At 33.7% G+C, this 15,435-nt stretch overlaps 1 long non-coding RNA gene across 1 annotated transcript; it reads right to left on the bottom strand.

Annotated features, from left to right (window-relative positions):
- Positions 1 to 1,109: 1,109 nt before the first annotated feature.
- LOC114307397 (uncharacterized) lies at positions 1,110 to 3,435 on the bottom strand. Its single transcript, XR_003645084.2, has 3 exons — positions 3,258 to 3,435; positions 2,128 to 2,163; positions 1,110 to 1,369 (listed from the first exon to the last, which is right to left on the bottom strand). It is a non-coding gene; the product is annotated as an uncharacterized LOC114307397 (long non-coding RNA).
- Between the last annotated feature and the right edge of the window lie 12,000 nt (positions 3,436 to 15,435).

Here is a 15,435-nt window from a genome sequence, read left to right as displayed (position 1 = left end):
GTGTGGTCAATTCATGACCTTCCCCTCTCGTACCTAAGTTCTCAAGCCGAGACACTTTGGTGATGAAGGGTAAGTGGCCTTTGGCACGAGTCTCAAGTTTCCTAAATTTTCAAAAAAATATTTAGGTGCCGACTCTGTAATCTGGAAAATTAGTCCATTTTTGGCATTTTGATTCGAAATCAATTTTCCAAAAGAATTGTCGGATTTGAACTCATTTGTGTTTATCTATTTCACATTGCACTTGTGAAATCAGATTCAAAAGCACGAGAGTCTGAACTATAGGGCTATTGTATCCGAAAGGAGCACGAAAAGCAAGCTACAAGTAGTAGAAAGGTAATGTGACCTAAATAAAATAAAAAGATGTACTGAAATAATACATGCCAAATATTGCAAGCATGGGACACAATCCCAACTAAAGCGAAACAGAGGGGGAGTGGTGCCTAAAATCTCTCAATAGTAACAACACAACCAACTATAAGTAAGCAAACCATCTAGCAGATCACGTGTATAATCATTAGCATTAAACCTATTGTTCCAGTGGAAATTCATCTACAACTACTGACTTAAGTATTAAAGAGTCCTCGGACTAATCACCCCAGCAAGAGAATTTTTTTTCTAGTGTTTGCATTACAGGTTTATTCACGCGAGTCCTTATATTGTGTTTGTACCCTCTGGGCATCATCTCGTTTATATGGTAATTTTTCTCCACATAGAAACCATAAATTATTTTAACATAATTTCATAGCATATAGCCTCCAATTATGCCATTCTTTTAAATCCAATATTGTCATTTATTTTTGTCGTAGTTGGGAAATAATAGCATTCCAACTATGCTACGTTTTTACTTCAAACTTCAATGTACCTTGCGCATTATTATTGGCAATATATTCCACTCAAAGAATTTACCATTTCATCTTTACTTTTGAGTCATCTAAGTTAACAAACACTTATGTGATACTATCATTTTATTTAGCAAATTTATGTTTGCTTCTGTCACGACCCAAACTCGCCCTCTACGTTTAGCATCGTGACCGGCCAGTAATCTGGGATTACCTTCGGCCTCAAAGACAAAATTCCAAAATATTTAAAATCATATCGGGGCCTAAAGCTGAAGCAAAGCAAAAATAAAAATGCCCATTAAGCTTGTACCTACATGATGCCATAATAATTTATAAACATATACAAATACCATATATCTCACACACATAAATATATATAAGACTCAGCCAAACACAAAACTCTGACAAAGCTAAAGGCTGATTTTCTTGGCTCTGCTCGAGCCTAACTTGCTCCATTCCGGAAGCTCTTCAAAAGGCTGACACGGGTAGACTCCGAGGCTTTCTCTATCCTTGTTTCTTAGTTTGCTCACCTACATATAAATAGTGAGCTAAAGCCCAGCGAGTAATAACAGAATAAAGAAGTTAAATGAATAAAGTTTGACGATAGTACAAAAACATGTCTTACAATTTCGAAATGAATCTTAAATCATTTTCAAACTAAGGCATTTGCCATATTATATCAAACTTTGTAACAAAACATTTTCCATACCAAATCCCTTACCAAAACATATATTTCATTTTCCGAAATAATCGATTTCTATAGGCAAAACAATTCGATTAGCCATCACATCAATCCCTTACAATAATAAAAACCATTATGCGATAGCATTTTCATTAATTCATTAACTTCATCATTAAGATCTTTCAATGTCAAATTATGTGGTACATCCATGAAGTAATAACGAACCGTATGTCAATCAATCCAAAAGCCATGGTATTGTTACTCCGAGGCAAGGGCCTAGCCATGATATTGTTACTCCCAGACAAGGGCCTAGCCATGGTACTATTACCCCCAGGCAAGGGCCTAGCCATGGTACTATTAACCCTAGGCAAGGGCCTAGCCATGGTATTGTTACCCCCAGGCAAGGGCCTATATTCAATGGATGCAACAATATCGTTTCAAAATAGAACTTCATTTATTAAAGGACATAACATTTCAATACGCCATGCTATCCATTATCAAATCATTTTAAGAATTCATTCAATCAATCACATATCCATTTTGATAGCAATAACATTCTCGAAAGTAAAGATAATTTGAACATATCTTTATAAGGTTATTACTCACAGTGGGTTAAGTCGATATACGGCCTCGAATGCCCACCTATATAAATCACATAACAAAAACACAATAGAAGCACCATCTAATATTCATTTCATTTTAATCCAACTCTCTTTATGTGTTTCTAGCTTATTCCATGACTATGTGAGTCCAATTGATGCCTAAGAATACTTAGAATGTCATGAGGATGCAATTATGCATTTAAAAGAGTTAGTCAAAAATTGCTGAAAATAGGGTCCTCATTCGAGCGCCACTTTGGTCGCTTGAGCGGACTGTAAAATTTGCAAAACTTCTGGGAGCTCGATTTTCACGCTCGAGTGGACAACATGAATTCTGGAATTTCCAGAACTGTGTTTGAGCTTCAAACTTGATATTCAAAGTTCCAAAACTCGTGTTTTTGGTACAAAAACTTGGAAAAATATTATGTAACATGAAAATGCTTCCAATTTGAAACCATTTATTTAAGATCATGCTCAAATTGTCCAAATTTAGATTTAATTTATTTCTCCATATCAAACCCAATTTCAAACTCACAAATTTTAGAACATAAAATAAACTATCAAAACTTTTGAAAATTTCATGATGTATGTAAAATGGAATTCAATTTCATTATTAATAGCAAAAATCAAACTTAAATAATGAATTACAAAAATCAATTTCTTAGAATTTCAACTTAACTCAATTTTTAACCAAAAACCTAATTTATGATCATAGATGTTCCAAAATGTGTTGAATTTGAGTAAAACTTTTAAATTCAATTACATGCATGGATCAATCAAATTCATAATTTTCATAATAAAATCAAAACCTTGTCTTACTTTTGGATTAATTCCAAATTTCTATAAGTTTGATCTTTCTAAACTTTTTTCCCTTATCTCTTCAAAATATGAGATTGACTCAGTTCAAATTCTTTAAAATTCATGATACATATAAAATTAGAACTCAAATTCATCAAAGGTGACTAAAATCATACTCAAAAGATGAGCCTCTAAATCAATTCCTTAATTCTTGAACTTTAACTTAATTTTCTTCATTCTTTTCCTTGATTCCTTCATATTTTATGTACTCAAACTCAATTACCTCATAAATTGAAGTATTGAAGAGATTGTTATAAACATTGGGTTAGAATATCTTACCTGTTAGTTTTCAAGATAGAATTTGGTTGGGTTCTCCACTTTCCCATTTCTTCTTCTTTTTCTTTAATCCTTAGCTTTCCACCAAATCCCTTCCAGCAAAATTGAATAGGCTTCGTAGCTCTCTCTCTCTCTCTCTCTCTAACTCACGGTTTACCGAGCACAAAGAAAGGAAGAAGTTGGCTACTCTCCCTCCTTATGTTCACACTTATGCACATACTCCCACCGCTTTCTCTACATACACAGATTTCTCTGTACACCCACCTCTAAATACACCCTCAATTCTAGATTATTCTATAACTTAATGTATGATCAAAATTAATTTGATTAAGCAACACTTAGTCTCAATAAATCTTAATTAACACATAATTAAATCAATCATGACTAATCACAAATCCCACTTAATTTAATTAGTCTAATTGACTTCTTTTAAAGCCCAATTAATTGTATTTAAATTTGTCAATCTGAATAAGATTTTTAATCAAACTTCAAAAATGTTCAAAATATTAAATTAAACTTATTACAAACATCAATTTTGATTTCCCAAATCATTGAGGCTTTCAATTTCTGATCAGACTTTAAATTCCCGTCAATAAATTACATATTCAAATTGGACACTCCATAAATAAATTTAATTCGTAATAATCACAATTCTCAATCCTCATAATTTAATAAACTTAATCAACTCCAATTTGAACCTAATTAATCGAATCTCAATTTTACTATACTGAATCGAATATTTAATTAACTCCCAAATGGGTCCGTAATTAAAATTAAATTGATTAAACTTCTTAATTTCGCTTCCTTAAGTCATTTGGACCCTTAAAATAAATCTTCAATAGAATCATATACGAATCAGACTCTACAATTCTCATAAATTCTAAATTAAATCAAGGTAATGACTAATTAAAATTTAAATTTTTATAATTAATTAAATATAAAATATTATACGAAGCGGGATCGTCACAGCTTCTATAGTAACAATCCATTTAGACTTTTTCCTTTCTGTAGTAGCTAACCTCGAGCTTTAAATCGATGGGTGCTTTACCTATCGAGAGAGCAATCAAGTGATTGATGCTCTTGCTCCTTTTGTAGCCATGTTACAAGATGAATAGTTCTTATACCATTCTCATTGATTTTTGTACCCTTTTTTTGAAGAGGGATTGGTATGATCCTACTGATGCTCTTTTTGTTTCTAATGTACGGACTTATGTTTTTAATTTAATGCACTCGTTTTGTGGCAAAAAATAAATGAATGGGAAGTGTAATGCCTAAATGCAACTCTTTTTTTGTAATTGTCTTTTATTCTCAAGAATATTTAGGGTTCTGCCATAAATAGTTTCTTAAGTACATATAGTCTTCACATTTAATATACTTTAATTAATTATCGAATAAAACCCTAGGGGCAGCTTTAATGGTGAGTAAGAAATAAAATAATTAAACATTAGTCCATGTTTTAACACGACTTTCTATTAGATAATCTTTATTATATTAAAATTAAATTTTGTTTGTGTACTTAACAACAAACAGAACACACAAGGAATAAATTTAAAGAAAGATTTTTCAAAATCTGTTTAATTATAGAAACCAAACAGAAAATAGAAATAGAGTAGGAGGAAGAAAACAAAATAAAACCAAAAAAATAATTACAAAAAATATTTTCTTCAAATGATCAAGTCCAGTGTTTAACAGTGTCTCCTTAAGACAGATTCATCCTCTCTAGGCTAGTCACAGATTATGGACGTCTAACTCCCAAGATGAAATGATCTACAATGAATAGTAGCAGCACTACAAACTATTTACACAATGAACACACTTTGTGTTTATATACTTTCTCATAGAAAAAAAAAAAATTAATGCAACAAAATGCAGAGAGCAATAGCAGAAGTAAGAATGAAAATAATTGAGTATAAAATCCAAATGAGGGACTGATTATTTTTAGGAGAACTTGTGGCTTTTCAGAAGGTTTTAACAGGTACCAAACTTGTTCGGACATATATGAATAGATACAGTACCTGTTCGTGTTTAAATTTGAACCGATAAAACTTGTTCAGGTTTAATTTAAATAGGTAGAAACTTGTTTAGTAAAGAGGAATAAGTGAATTGGACCAAACAAATTAATTTTGAATTTCAAACCGAAATTCAAATTCTAAATGGTGAGAATTTAATTTTAGAAAAAATAAAATTCAAATTTTTTTGGCCCAAAAAAATAACCATTGGGCCAGAGAAGCCCAACTTCACACCACGCACGTGCGCCTAATGGGTCTAGCCCACTTTACCCATAATCTCACCATTCTACAAAACTTGGGTACGCCTTGGGACCCTCTCCAAGTTGTAAACCCAAGGCATATAAACTCACAAAAAGTTTGCCCACCAATGCAATGTGGGACAAACCTTTAACTCCATCTTTTTATGGAAACTTCACTAAAACACCATTTTCATGTAGCTCAATTTGGCATCGATTTTCCATTCACTCGATAATGGTTTTGAGCAACCAAATATAAGATGTGAATTGTTATGCGAAAAAGAACGCGTTGCCACATGGACCCGCCAACTTTGGCGCATGGGTCCCACTTAAAACTTAGACCAAAGTTTAAGAAAAAACTGTTTTTGCCAAAGAATTTTTTCAAACCATTTCTTACAGTCCCCTACATGAATGGAATTTGATGACAACGGAAATGCAACAATATGCAAAATTTGTGAAAAGAGTATAAATCAAAAATATCTTGCATCTGGATAGGTAGCTTTCAGCCTTGAACCTTCCCTAGTGATAACTTATCGGACTTACTAGCTTACCAATGGATGCGATGCCTTGAATTATTCAGCCGTTAGTGTAAGTGAAGACAATAGTTTTCACATAAAATATCTACTAACACATCGTGGTTCTCACGATTGTGTTCTTTTTGGCCCTGAATGCTCTTGGTTGTTCATGAGTGTTTCTAGAGAATTTAGCCTCTTCATTCTCATAGAACCGGCCCCAGTTCAACATTGATATAGGTGATTCTTATTGTGAGTATCTCTTATATTCGTGTTGATTTTTATGCCTAAATCAAGATATAAGTAATCATTAGCAAAGCTTAGCCTTAAACTCCTGCAAACAACATGTTGTAGATATCACTCTCACCATAGGAATGGTTAGGGATTTTTTAATCCCTTGGTGATTTCTGGTGAGCCGCGCATAACTTAGTTGTCCCTTTGAACTTAGTTTTTGGGATTTCCAGTCATCTAAGTAGGCTTACCATTATGATGACTCTTATGCAATAGACTTTAATTTCATCCCCTTTGATGAACTGTACACTTGCGCTTTTGCCAAACCTTTCATTAACGGATATGCAATATTCTCTTTAGATTTTATATAATCTATTGAGATTATTCCACTTGAGAGCAATTGCCTTACGGTATTATGTCAACGACGAATGTGTCATGACTTACCGTTATACATATGAATCCATGCCCTTCCTATTGCAGAGTGACTACCACAATGAATGCAAATAGCTAGCACAGGTTTTGGCCACATTGGAATTTCTTCTAAGAAGTAGCAAAGTCATTCTGCTTCTTCTCCTGCTTTGTCTAAAGCAATGAACTCAGATTCCATTGTGGATCATGCAATGCATGTTTGTTTCGTGGATTTCCAAGAAATAGCAACGCCCCCCAGAGTAAAAACTAATCCACTACTAGAATTTGAATCTTTAGTATTGGATATCCAATTGGCATCATAATAACCTTCCAATACTGCATATCGAGTAAAGTTCAAACCATGATCATGGGTAAATCTTAGATATCTAAGAACTTGAATGATTGTTTTCCAATGATCTTCTCCGGGGTTACTAGTGTACTTACTCAATTTACTGACAGGACGCGTGTACATTAGGCTTCCAATGATTTTGGAGTATTTTAACTGAGACACCGCATCACCTTTATTTTTCGATAAATAAAAACTAATAACTAGGGGTGGTCTTGCTACATTCACATCATCCTTGATATATCTACCAAGAATTTTCTCAATATAATAAGATTGAGATAATACATATCGATCAGATGTTTTTGGTAATGTTCATTCCTAATATTACATCTACAACCCCCATATCTTTATATCAAATCTTTTGTTCACTATTTGCTTGACAGATTTGATCATATTTTGACTGCTTCCAATGATAAGTATGTCATTCACATAAAAACAAACGATGATATAACCATTGTCAGTGTTTTTAACATAGATGCACTTGTCACATTCGTTTATCTTAAACCCGTTAGTAAGCATAGCGTGATCGAATTTTTCATGCCATTGCTTAGGAGCTTGTTTTAATCTATAAAGAGATTTTACAAGCCAACAAACTTTCTTTTCTTGCCCTAGCACTACAAACCCTTCAGGTTGCTCCAGATAGATCTCTTCATTTAGATCACCATTTAAGAAAACTGTCTAAACATCCATTTGATATTTGATGTATCTCTAAATTATACAATGCTGCTATAGCAATAAGCATGCAGATGAATGTTATTCTTGTCACAGGAGAATATGTGTCAAAATAGCCCAGACCTTCTTTTTGTTTGTAACCTTTTACCACAAGTTTTCCTTTATATTTGTCTATTGAACCGTCTACTTTCATTTTTTTCTTAAATATCCATTTATACCGAAGAGGTTTAGAACCGGGCAGAAGATCCACCAATTTCCAAGTATGATTTTGCATAATGGATTCAATTTCATTATTAACAGCCTTTTTCCACAAATGTGCTTCAGGACCTGGCATTGCTTCCTTAAAGCTCTGAGGCTTATTTTCTAATAGGTATGCCAGAAAATCTGGATCAAAAGATTTTGATATTCTCACTCTCTTACTTCGTCCTGGTTCACCATAAGTTAAATCATGTTGGTTGTGACCATTACTAATCTCTTGTGTTTGATTGTCATTAGTCTCATGACTCTGTTTAAATCATAAGTTTTTCTTGTAAACTTAATTCCTGTCCTTTATTATAAGGAAAAATATGTTCAAAAAACATAACATTTCTTAACTCTATAATAGTGTTCACATGTATATCAGGTATTTTTTATTTATAAGTCAAAAACCGATATGCACTACTATTATGCACATAACCAATAAACACATAATCCACTGTTTTTGGTCCCATCTTAGTATTTTTCAGAATAGGAACATCTTCCTTTGCCAAATAGCCCCACACTTTTAAGTATTTGTAAGAAGGTGGTCGACCTTTCCACAATTCACAAGGAGTGCTATTCGTTTTCTTGTGCGGTATTCTGTTAAAAACATAATTAGCAGACAATATTGCTTCCCCCCATAAGTTCTACGGTAAGCCTGAACTTAGTAACATGTCATTCATCATTTCTTTAAGGGTTATATTCTTTCTTTCAGCAATTCTATTTTGCTGTGGAGAATAAGGTGCTATAGTTTGATGAATAATGCTGTGTTATGCACAAAATTCATTTAAAGGTACATCATATTCACCACCTCTATCACTTCTAACCATTTTAATAATTTTACCAAATTGATTTTCAATTTTAGTTTTGTAGAGTTTAAACATATCCAAGACTTCATCTTTACTTCTAAATAAATATACATAACAATATCTTGTGCAATCATCGATAAATGTTGACTCCTCTAGTTTGAATAAATTTAAGATCACACACATCAGTACGAATTAATTCTAGATGTTCGATTTTTCTTTCAACCAATTAAAATGGAGTCTTAGTGAGTTTTGCTTCTACACATATCCCACATTTATGATTAAGATCAATTTTAAACTTTGGTATATAATCCTAACCAATTAGTGTACGCAAAGCATCAAAATTCACATGTTCTAATCTACCATGCCATAAATTTGACTCAAGAATATAAGCAAAAGATGTGTTATTCTTATTCATAACAGATTTTGGTACGACAGTTATTACATTCAACTTGAAGAGACCATTGCTCATGCATTCCTTACCCACATACATACCACTCTTTGTTAATATAAACTTATTAGATTCAAATACAAGTCTAAAACCATTTTTACTTAACAAAGAACCATAAACTAAATTCTTTTGGTTGCCTAGTACATGCAACACGTTGTTGAGGGTAAGTTCCTTCCCTGATGTCATCTTCAATACCACTTTCCCTTGTCCAGCCACAGCAGAAGTAGACGAATTTCCCATGAATAATTGTTCACCATTTGCAACCTCATTATAAGTAGTGAAAATCTTTTTGTCTGCAAAAATGTGTCGAGTTGCCCCAGTGTTGACCCACCACTCCTTCCTTAGATACCACAACAAAGAGATTGATGTCATTTACCCCATCAGAAATGCAATCGACTTCTGTCACATTGGCTTGATTGGTGGTCTTTTTGCTTTTACTTCCGCGATCCTTCTTAGAGAGATGACAATCAAAATCACGATGTCCAGTCTTGCCACAGTTATAGCATTTTCCTTTGAACTTTTTATTGTCATTATTGTCGCCTTGTTTAGGACTATCTTCAGCAAACTTCCTCTTTTTGTTATATGGTTTTCGCACTTGTTCCACTACATTAGCCTTGGACTCAATGGGAATTTAACCATTTCTCTTTTCAGCCTTACGATTATTTTTCTCAATTTTTAGTCTTACAATAAGTTCGTCCATGATCATCTCTTTGCATTTATGTTTTAAATAATTTTTGAAATCTTTTCAAGCCGGTGGTAATTTTTCCACTAATGCAACGACTTGAAAAGACTCACTAAGAGACATACCTTTAGCATGAATATCATGTAAAATTAGTTGAAAACTTTGAACTTGAGAAATTACTGTTTGGGAGTCTACCATAACAAAATCCAGAAATTTACCAATAATAGATTTCTTTGTGCTGGCATCTTCTGTCTTGTATTTTTCCTCCAAAAAATTCCACAATTCTTTTGCTATTTTCAGAGAGCTGTAAACATTATACAGCATATTGTCTAGGCCATTGAGGATGTAATTTCTGTAAAGAAAATCATAATGCTTCCACACATCCACCGCAGCAACAACTTGCTGATCACTTTCATCCTCTTTAAGCAATAGAGCATTTTCATGGAGAAACCAGACAAGATTAAGAGTTGTAAGATAGAACAACATTTTCTGTTGCCATCTCTTAAACTCGGTGCCATTATATCTTTCTGGTTTTTCTGCATAACTTATTAGAACTTGAACATGGTTTTAGGTAAGGACCGGAGTTGTTGTAACAATCAGATTTGGAGTACTTGCAGAAGCCATAATATCTCATTAAAAAAAAATTAGAAAAAACCAAAAATCAAAACACAAATTAATTTTCTAGTTACTAAAACCAAAAAATAAGTTATAACATAAAATTATTTTACTTTTTTAGTTACCAAAACCAGAAAAATAAAATACAACACAATAATTTTCTTGTTACAAAAACCAAAAAATTATTTTTTTGGATTCAAATAAAACAAGGTTATAAAATGAAATTATTAATACAACGAAGACTTATTAAAGAAAACAAATTTGTTTTAAGATTGTTAGACAATCTTCACTGTATTAAAATTAAATTATGTTTGTATACTTAACAACAAATAGAACACACAAGGAATAAATTAAAAGAAAGATTTTTCAAAATTTGTTTAATTACATAAAGCAAACTAAAAATGGAAATAGAGTAGAGGAAGAAAACAAAATAAAACCAGGAAAATACTTACAAAAAATATTTTCTTAGAATGATCAAGACCAGTGCTTAACATTGTCTCCTTAAGATAGATTTGTCCTCTCTATAGTGCTCGCAGATTATGGGTGTCTATCTCCCAAGATGAAATGATCTACAACGAACAGTAGCAACACTACAAATTATTCGCACAACGAACACACTTTGTGTTTATACACTTTCTCACGAAGAAAAAAAAAAGTTAATGCAGCAAAATGAAGAAGTAAGAACAAAAATAATTATAGGAGAACTTATGGTTCAGAACAGGTACCAAACCTGTTCGGACATATATAAACAAGTACAATACCTGTTCGGGTTTAAATTTCAACGGATAAAACCTATTCAGTAAAGAGGAATAGGTTCATTGGACCTGTGACGCCCCGAATCTACACTATTGGTTGCAGTCAAGGGAGAGTCACTAGTGAGTCCTATGGTCAATAACCAAGTAAGATCCCAGATCGCCGGAGGAGTCAAGTTAGCCTCCCTTCTAAGTCCAGCTTTCTTAGGCAGCGCACTACCCTTTTGACAGATCTTAAAAGGTATTGACACAAGGTCTCATAAACAACGATAAGGTTCATACATATAAATATATAGAACATAAGTACATAACAACCTCGAATATTCTTAATTCCAAAAGCTTGTTCCATTACATCACATCCCAAGAGAAACTTAAATCTTCATATGAGTCTTACAAAATATCAAAAGGAATTTCTAACTTTCCTAAGATAGCCAAAAGTCTTCGAAGGTTTCAGGTTTGTCGTCTCCAGCTGTAAACTCCTCTTTGGCACCTAGCATGACACGCTGTGAGCTTTGAATGCCCAGTAAACACACACACACCCCATCCCTTTTTCCCAGTCCAATACACAATCACAAATATAACATCAAATAGTAAAGCATGATACTCAACCAAATAAACAAAGGGTTACAAGTTAGATGTTAGTAAACTAAAAATCCCCCAAAGCGATTTCGTCCTCCCAACCACAAGAATTGGACACCAGACTATTCGGAACTCTCCCTTTTGCTGCTTTGTTGCAGAACTAACCTCGGATGCCTACCAACGGTTATATACCGCGTAGCGCCAACCGCAGGGTCTCAAAAGGGATAGCGAAAAGAAAAAGTTTTATCTCCTGAATCCAACCTCATCCTTCCAGAAAAAGTTTTATCATCCTGAATGTCCCATCCGGACCCAACCTTATCTCACCATTCAAACCGTCACAAGGAGTCCGAATACGTCCGTTCCATTCCAGGGTTTACGCGACAACTGCTTGCGCAAGACTTTAACTTTCAAATAGGGAACGCATCCCAAAAATCCATATATCACATATTCTCATCTTTTTCATTACTCAGTGCTCGAAAACCCAATACCCTCCCAATTAGGTTTCCCGTTTACATCAAGGTTAGACAACTTAACAAGATAAAATATCCACACAAGCATGCATCAATAAGGTAAAGAAGTTGAAGAACATAACATAACACATACAATATCATGCCAAGATATGATCATAATCAATTAAACATTTTCATGAATACAAAGGCATAAAACATTCATGCATAACAAAATTTCCAGTTTTAATATCACATAAAGATTAAAATGAAAGGACTATTTCAGATCCCTCACCGGACTCGGTCTTCCTATAGTTCGTAGAGAATTTGATCTAGTTTCTAGAACATTTTTCGGAAATGGGATTGCTTTTCCAGATTTTAAGTTATTTAGAAAATACTCCAGCGCTGTCCAGATCCGTCGACCGTTACGAAAATTTGATTTTCTTGCAAACCACTTGATGTTTTTCGATGAAACTAATTTTAGTTGAAAGATAACATCTTGAGGAAGGTTTTGATATAAAATAGAGGTCCAGAATAATTTTGTACATTTTTCTAGAATTTCTGGAAGTGGGCTGTAAAAACAGATTCTGAGGTGGAATGTCCAAAACAAGAAAAAAGGGTTCCACCGAGGGAAAGTTTTCGTTTATTTTGTGAAGAAAACATGCTAACTAACATATATTTAACTCAGAAAGTTTTCTTGAAAGAGTGCCCTTGGAAAGTTGAGAGATTGGTATAAAAAGAGATGGTTTTGTGCCAAAATGGAGGAAATACAAGAGACATGGAATCAATACTCAACCCTTAGCATTTTTAACATAAGAACTCAGTAACAACAGATCTGAAAACATTATTTAGAACACTTAGGAATATGTATTAAAAAAGGAAAATGGAAGAGAAGGTTGTGTTGTGGCTTACCTACAAAGCTTTGCACAAGAAGCTCTCTTCTTCCTCCTTCTTCTCCTCTAGACTTCTCTTTCTTGCTCTCCTCCCTCTCTCTAACCTAATGTGTGTGTGAGTGAGTGTGTTGTGTGTGTTTGCAAGCTAGGGGGGTGTGGGTATTTATAGACAAGTTTTGATGCAAAAAGTCCTAAAAGCCCCTTAGTTGGAAATGGATGGAGATGTTAGAATTTGTTTGAATTCTAAAGGAATAGAAGGGATTTGGGAGGCTTGCTCATTGGTTTAGGAAACACTTAGTTGTAATGAAACTAGTTTTTGAAATTAGCAACCTAGGTCTAGGTCACTAGGTTGGTGTTTTCCTAGAATTTCATGATGGTGGTTCTTGGAAATTGGTTTCTCACTTTCTCCTAGGAAGGCTAGCCATAGGGAAGGGTGAAGGGGCTATTATTTTAATCATTTTAGGTATTAGGGGCACAGTTTTCAATGTATGCATATATGTATAGATTTCAATTGATTGATGGTACTAATAGTATTAGGGTACATGTACTATTTTTGGGATAATTCTTAATAAGAAATGAGGGCTTGGAATTAAACTTATGTATTCGAACCTTACTTATGTATTTAATTATGATCTAGTTAGGTTTAGGGTCAATTTAAATACTCATAGCAAATCTTTATTGGTACCAAAGTCATTATTGCTCTAAGATTCAAGGGATTTGTTTGTACTAAAGTATAATGATGACGGCTAGTCATGTCCTCGAGATTTGGGGAGATTTGCCTATTTATTTTGTGTACAAATCTTGGAAATTGTAAAACATAATGTTAAAAAAAGATTTTAGGGTACAAGTGTATATATAAATATATGATGGTACTTGTTTGAGGTCAATTTGTGATTTAATAAAAATGTGAGGGCTTGGGCTCAACTAAAATATCTATTTCAAGTGAAGAGTTAATAAATTAGTGTTTAGGAAAAATAATTCGATTTGTATTATCTTGCTTTGAATTTAAAGGTAAATAACTGAATGAAGACTGTAAAAATCGGAAGTTAGGGTTTAGATCAATTAATCTAAAATTTGAGAGTTAAATAATTAATATTAGAGTGTTATAAATGATTTTTAAGCTTCCAGGGTCGATTAGGGTTTGTATGGGTTCGTTCGTGATATGTTTTCGGTTCTAAGGTTTAATTTGCGAGCAATCAACGAATTAAAGGCTTTATTATAGTAACTCAAAATTTTGGGACCTAATAAGGTTTACAAAAGTTAGGGGTCTAACAACCTATCCCCCTTAAAATAAATTTCGTCCTCGAAATTTCAAACATTCTTCGTTTCTCAAATGTTGTGGGCAATTAGCCGGATCATCTTCTTCTCTCATGTTCTTCTTCCTTTGCCCAAGCCATCATTGGTCTCGTTCTAATAATAGCGTTTTGAATCAAATTCCATCCCAATTAATGACGTTATGAGATAAGCTAACCTCCCGCGTTTCTTGAACTGTTCAGTGTATAGGTAATGACACCGCTGCTCCAGTGCGAGGGCTTGTATTGCCAATTTCCTGATGTGGCGATCTACAATTTCCATTGTGTTTGTTGATTTGTTGAATCATTAATCTATCCCCCTTAAAATAGTAATAGCATTTTGTTGGCTCATCTCCTTTTTTGGTAATTTAATAATAACTAAGGTACACGTAACAATTCTATTTTTAAGATGAGGTCAGAGTAGGGTATCTTCATGTCTTAGGAATTGAAAATTAATCATACAAACATTTCCTAGTTGCATCTTTCCTAAGCTCGTCATTAATCATATCCATCCGTTCTTGTCTATGCCTTATATAAGGTGCTAATGTGGTTTGGTTTCTAGTGTTCTTTAGCCCTTTCCCTTTAAATAGTCATCCTTGACTTCCTTTCGTATAATTGCTGTCCCTGTCTATCTTGGAGTATGTTGTTGTATTCTTCTGGTTGCTCCTTTTTGGTTCCTCATGACGTTGGGTCTCCTTTCCACAACCTCCAAATCCTCTTGGATTCTACCTCCTCTCATTCTGAAGTTATTTCCACAAAGATGGTAAGACTCCTCCAAAATTTGATTCTTGATAGGGTTTGGGATTTCAGCCACGGTTACTAGTCCATTCTTAAGGTTTCAATTTCCTGGTACTGCATTCCTATTGTTGCTTGTGAGCTCGTGTTATTACTTGTCTTGAAGTATGGTCCACCATTTGTCGTTCTTTGAATGAGGTGAGGCGTAAGTCAAATTCTAACTACAGAGGCAATTTCTTATGGGTAAGCAACTAATCTTAAGTTAGAGTTTAATTATCC

Source organism: Camellia sinensis, chromosome 4 (genome assembly GCF_055761805.1).
Source record: "Camellia sinensis isolate YWXY chromosome 4, ASM5576180v1, whole genome shotgun sequence".
In the NCBI taxonomy this organism is placed as follows: Eukaryota; Viridiplantae; Streptophyta; class Magnoliopsida; order Ericales; family Theaceae; genus Camellia; species Camellia sinensis.
This window is presented reverse-complemented; position numbering and strand designations above follow the sequence as displayed.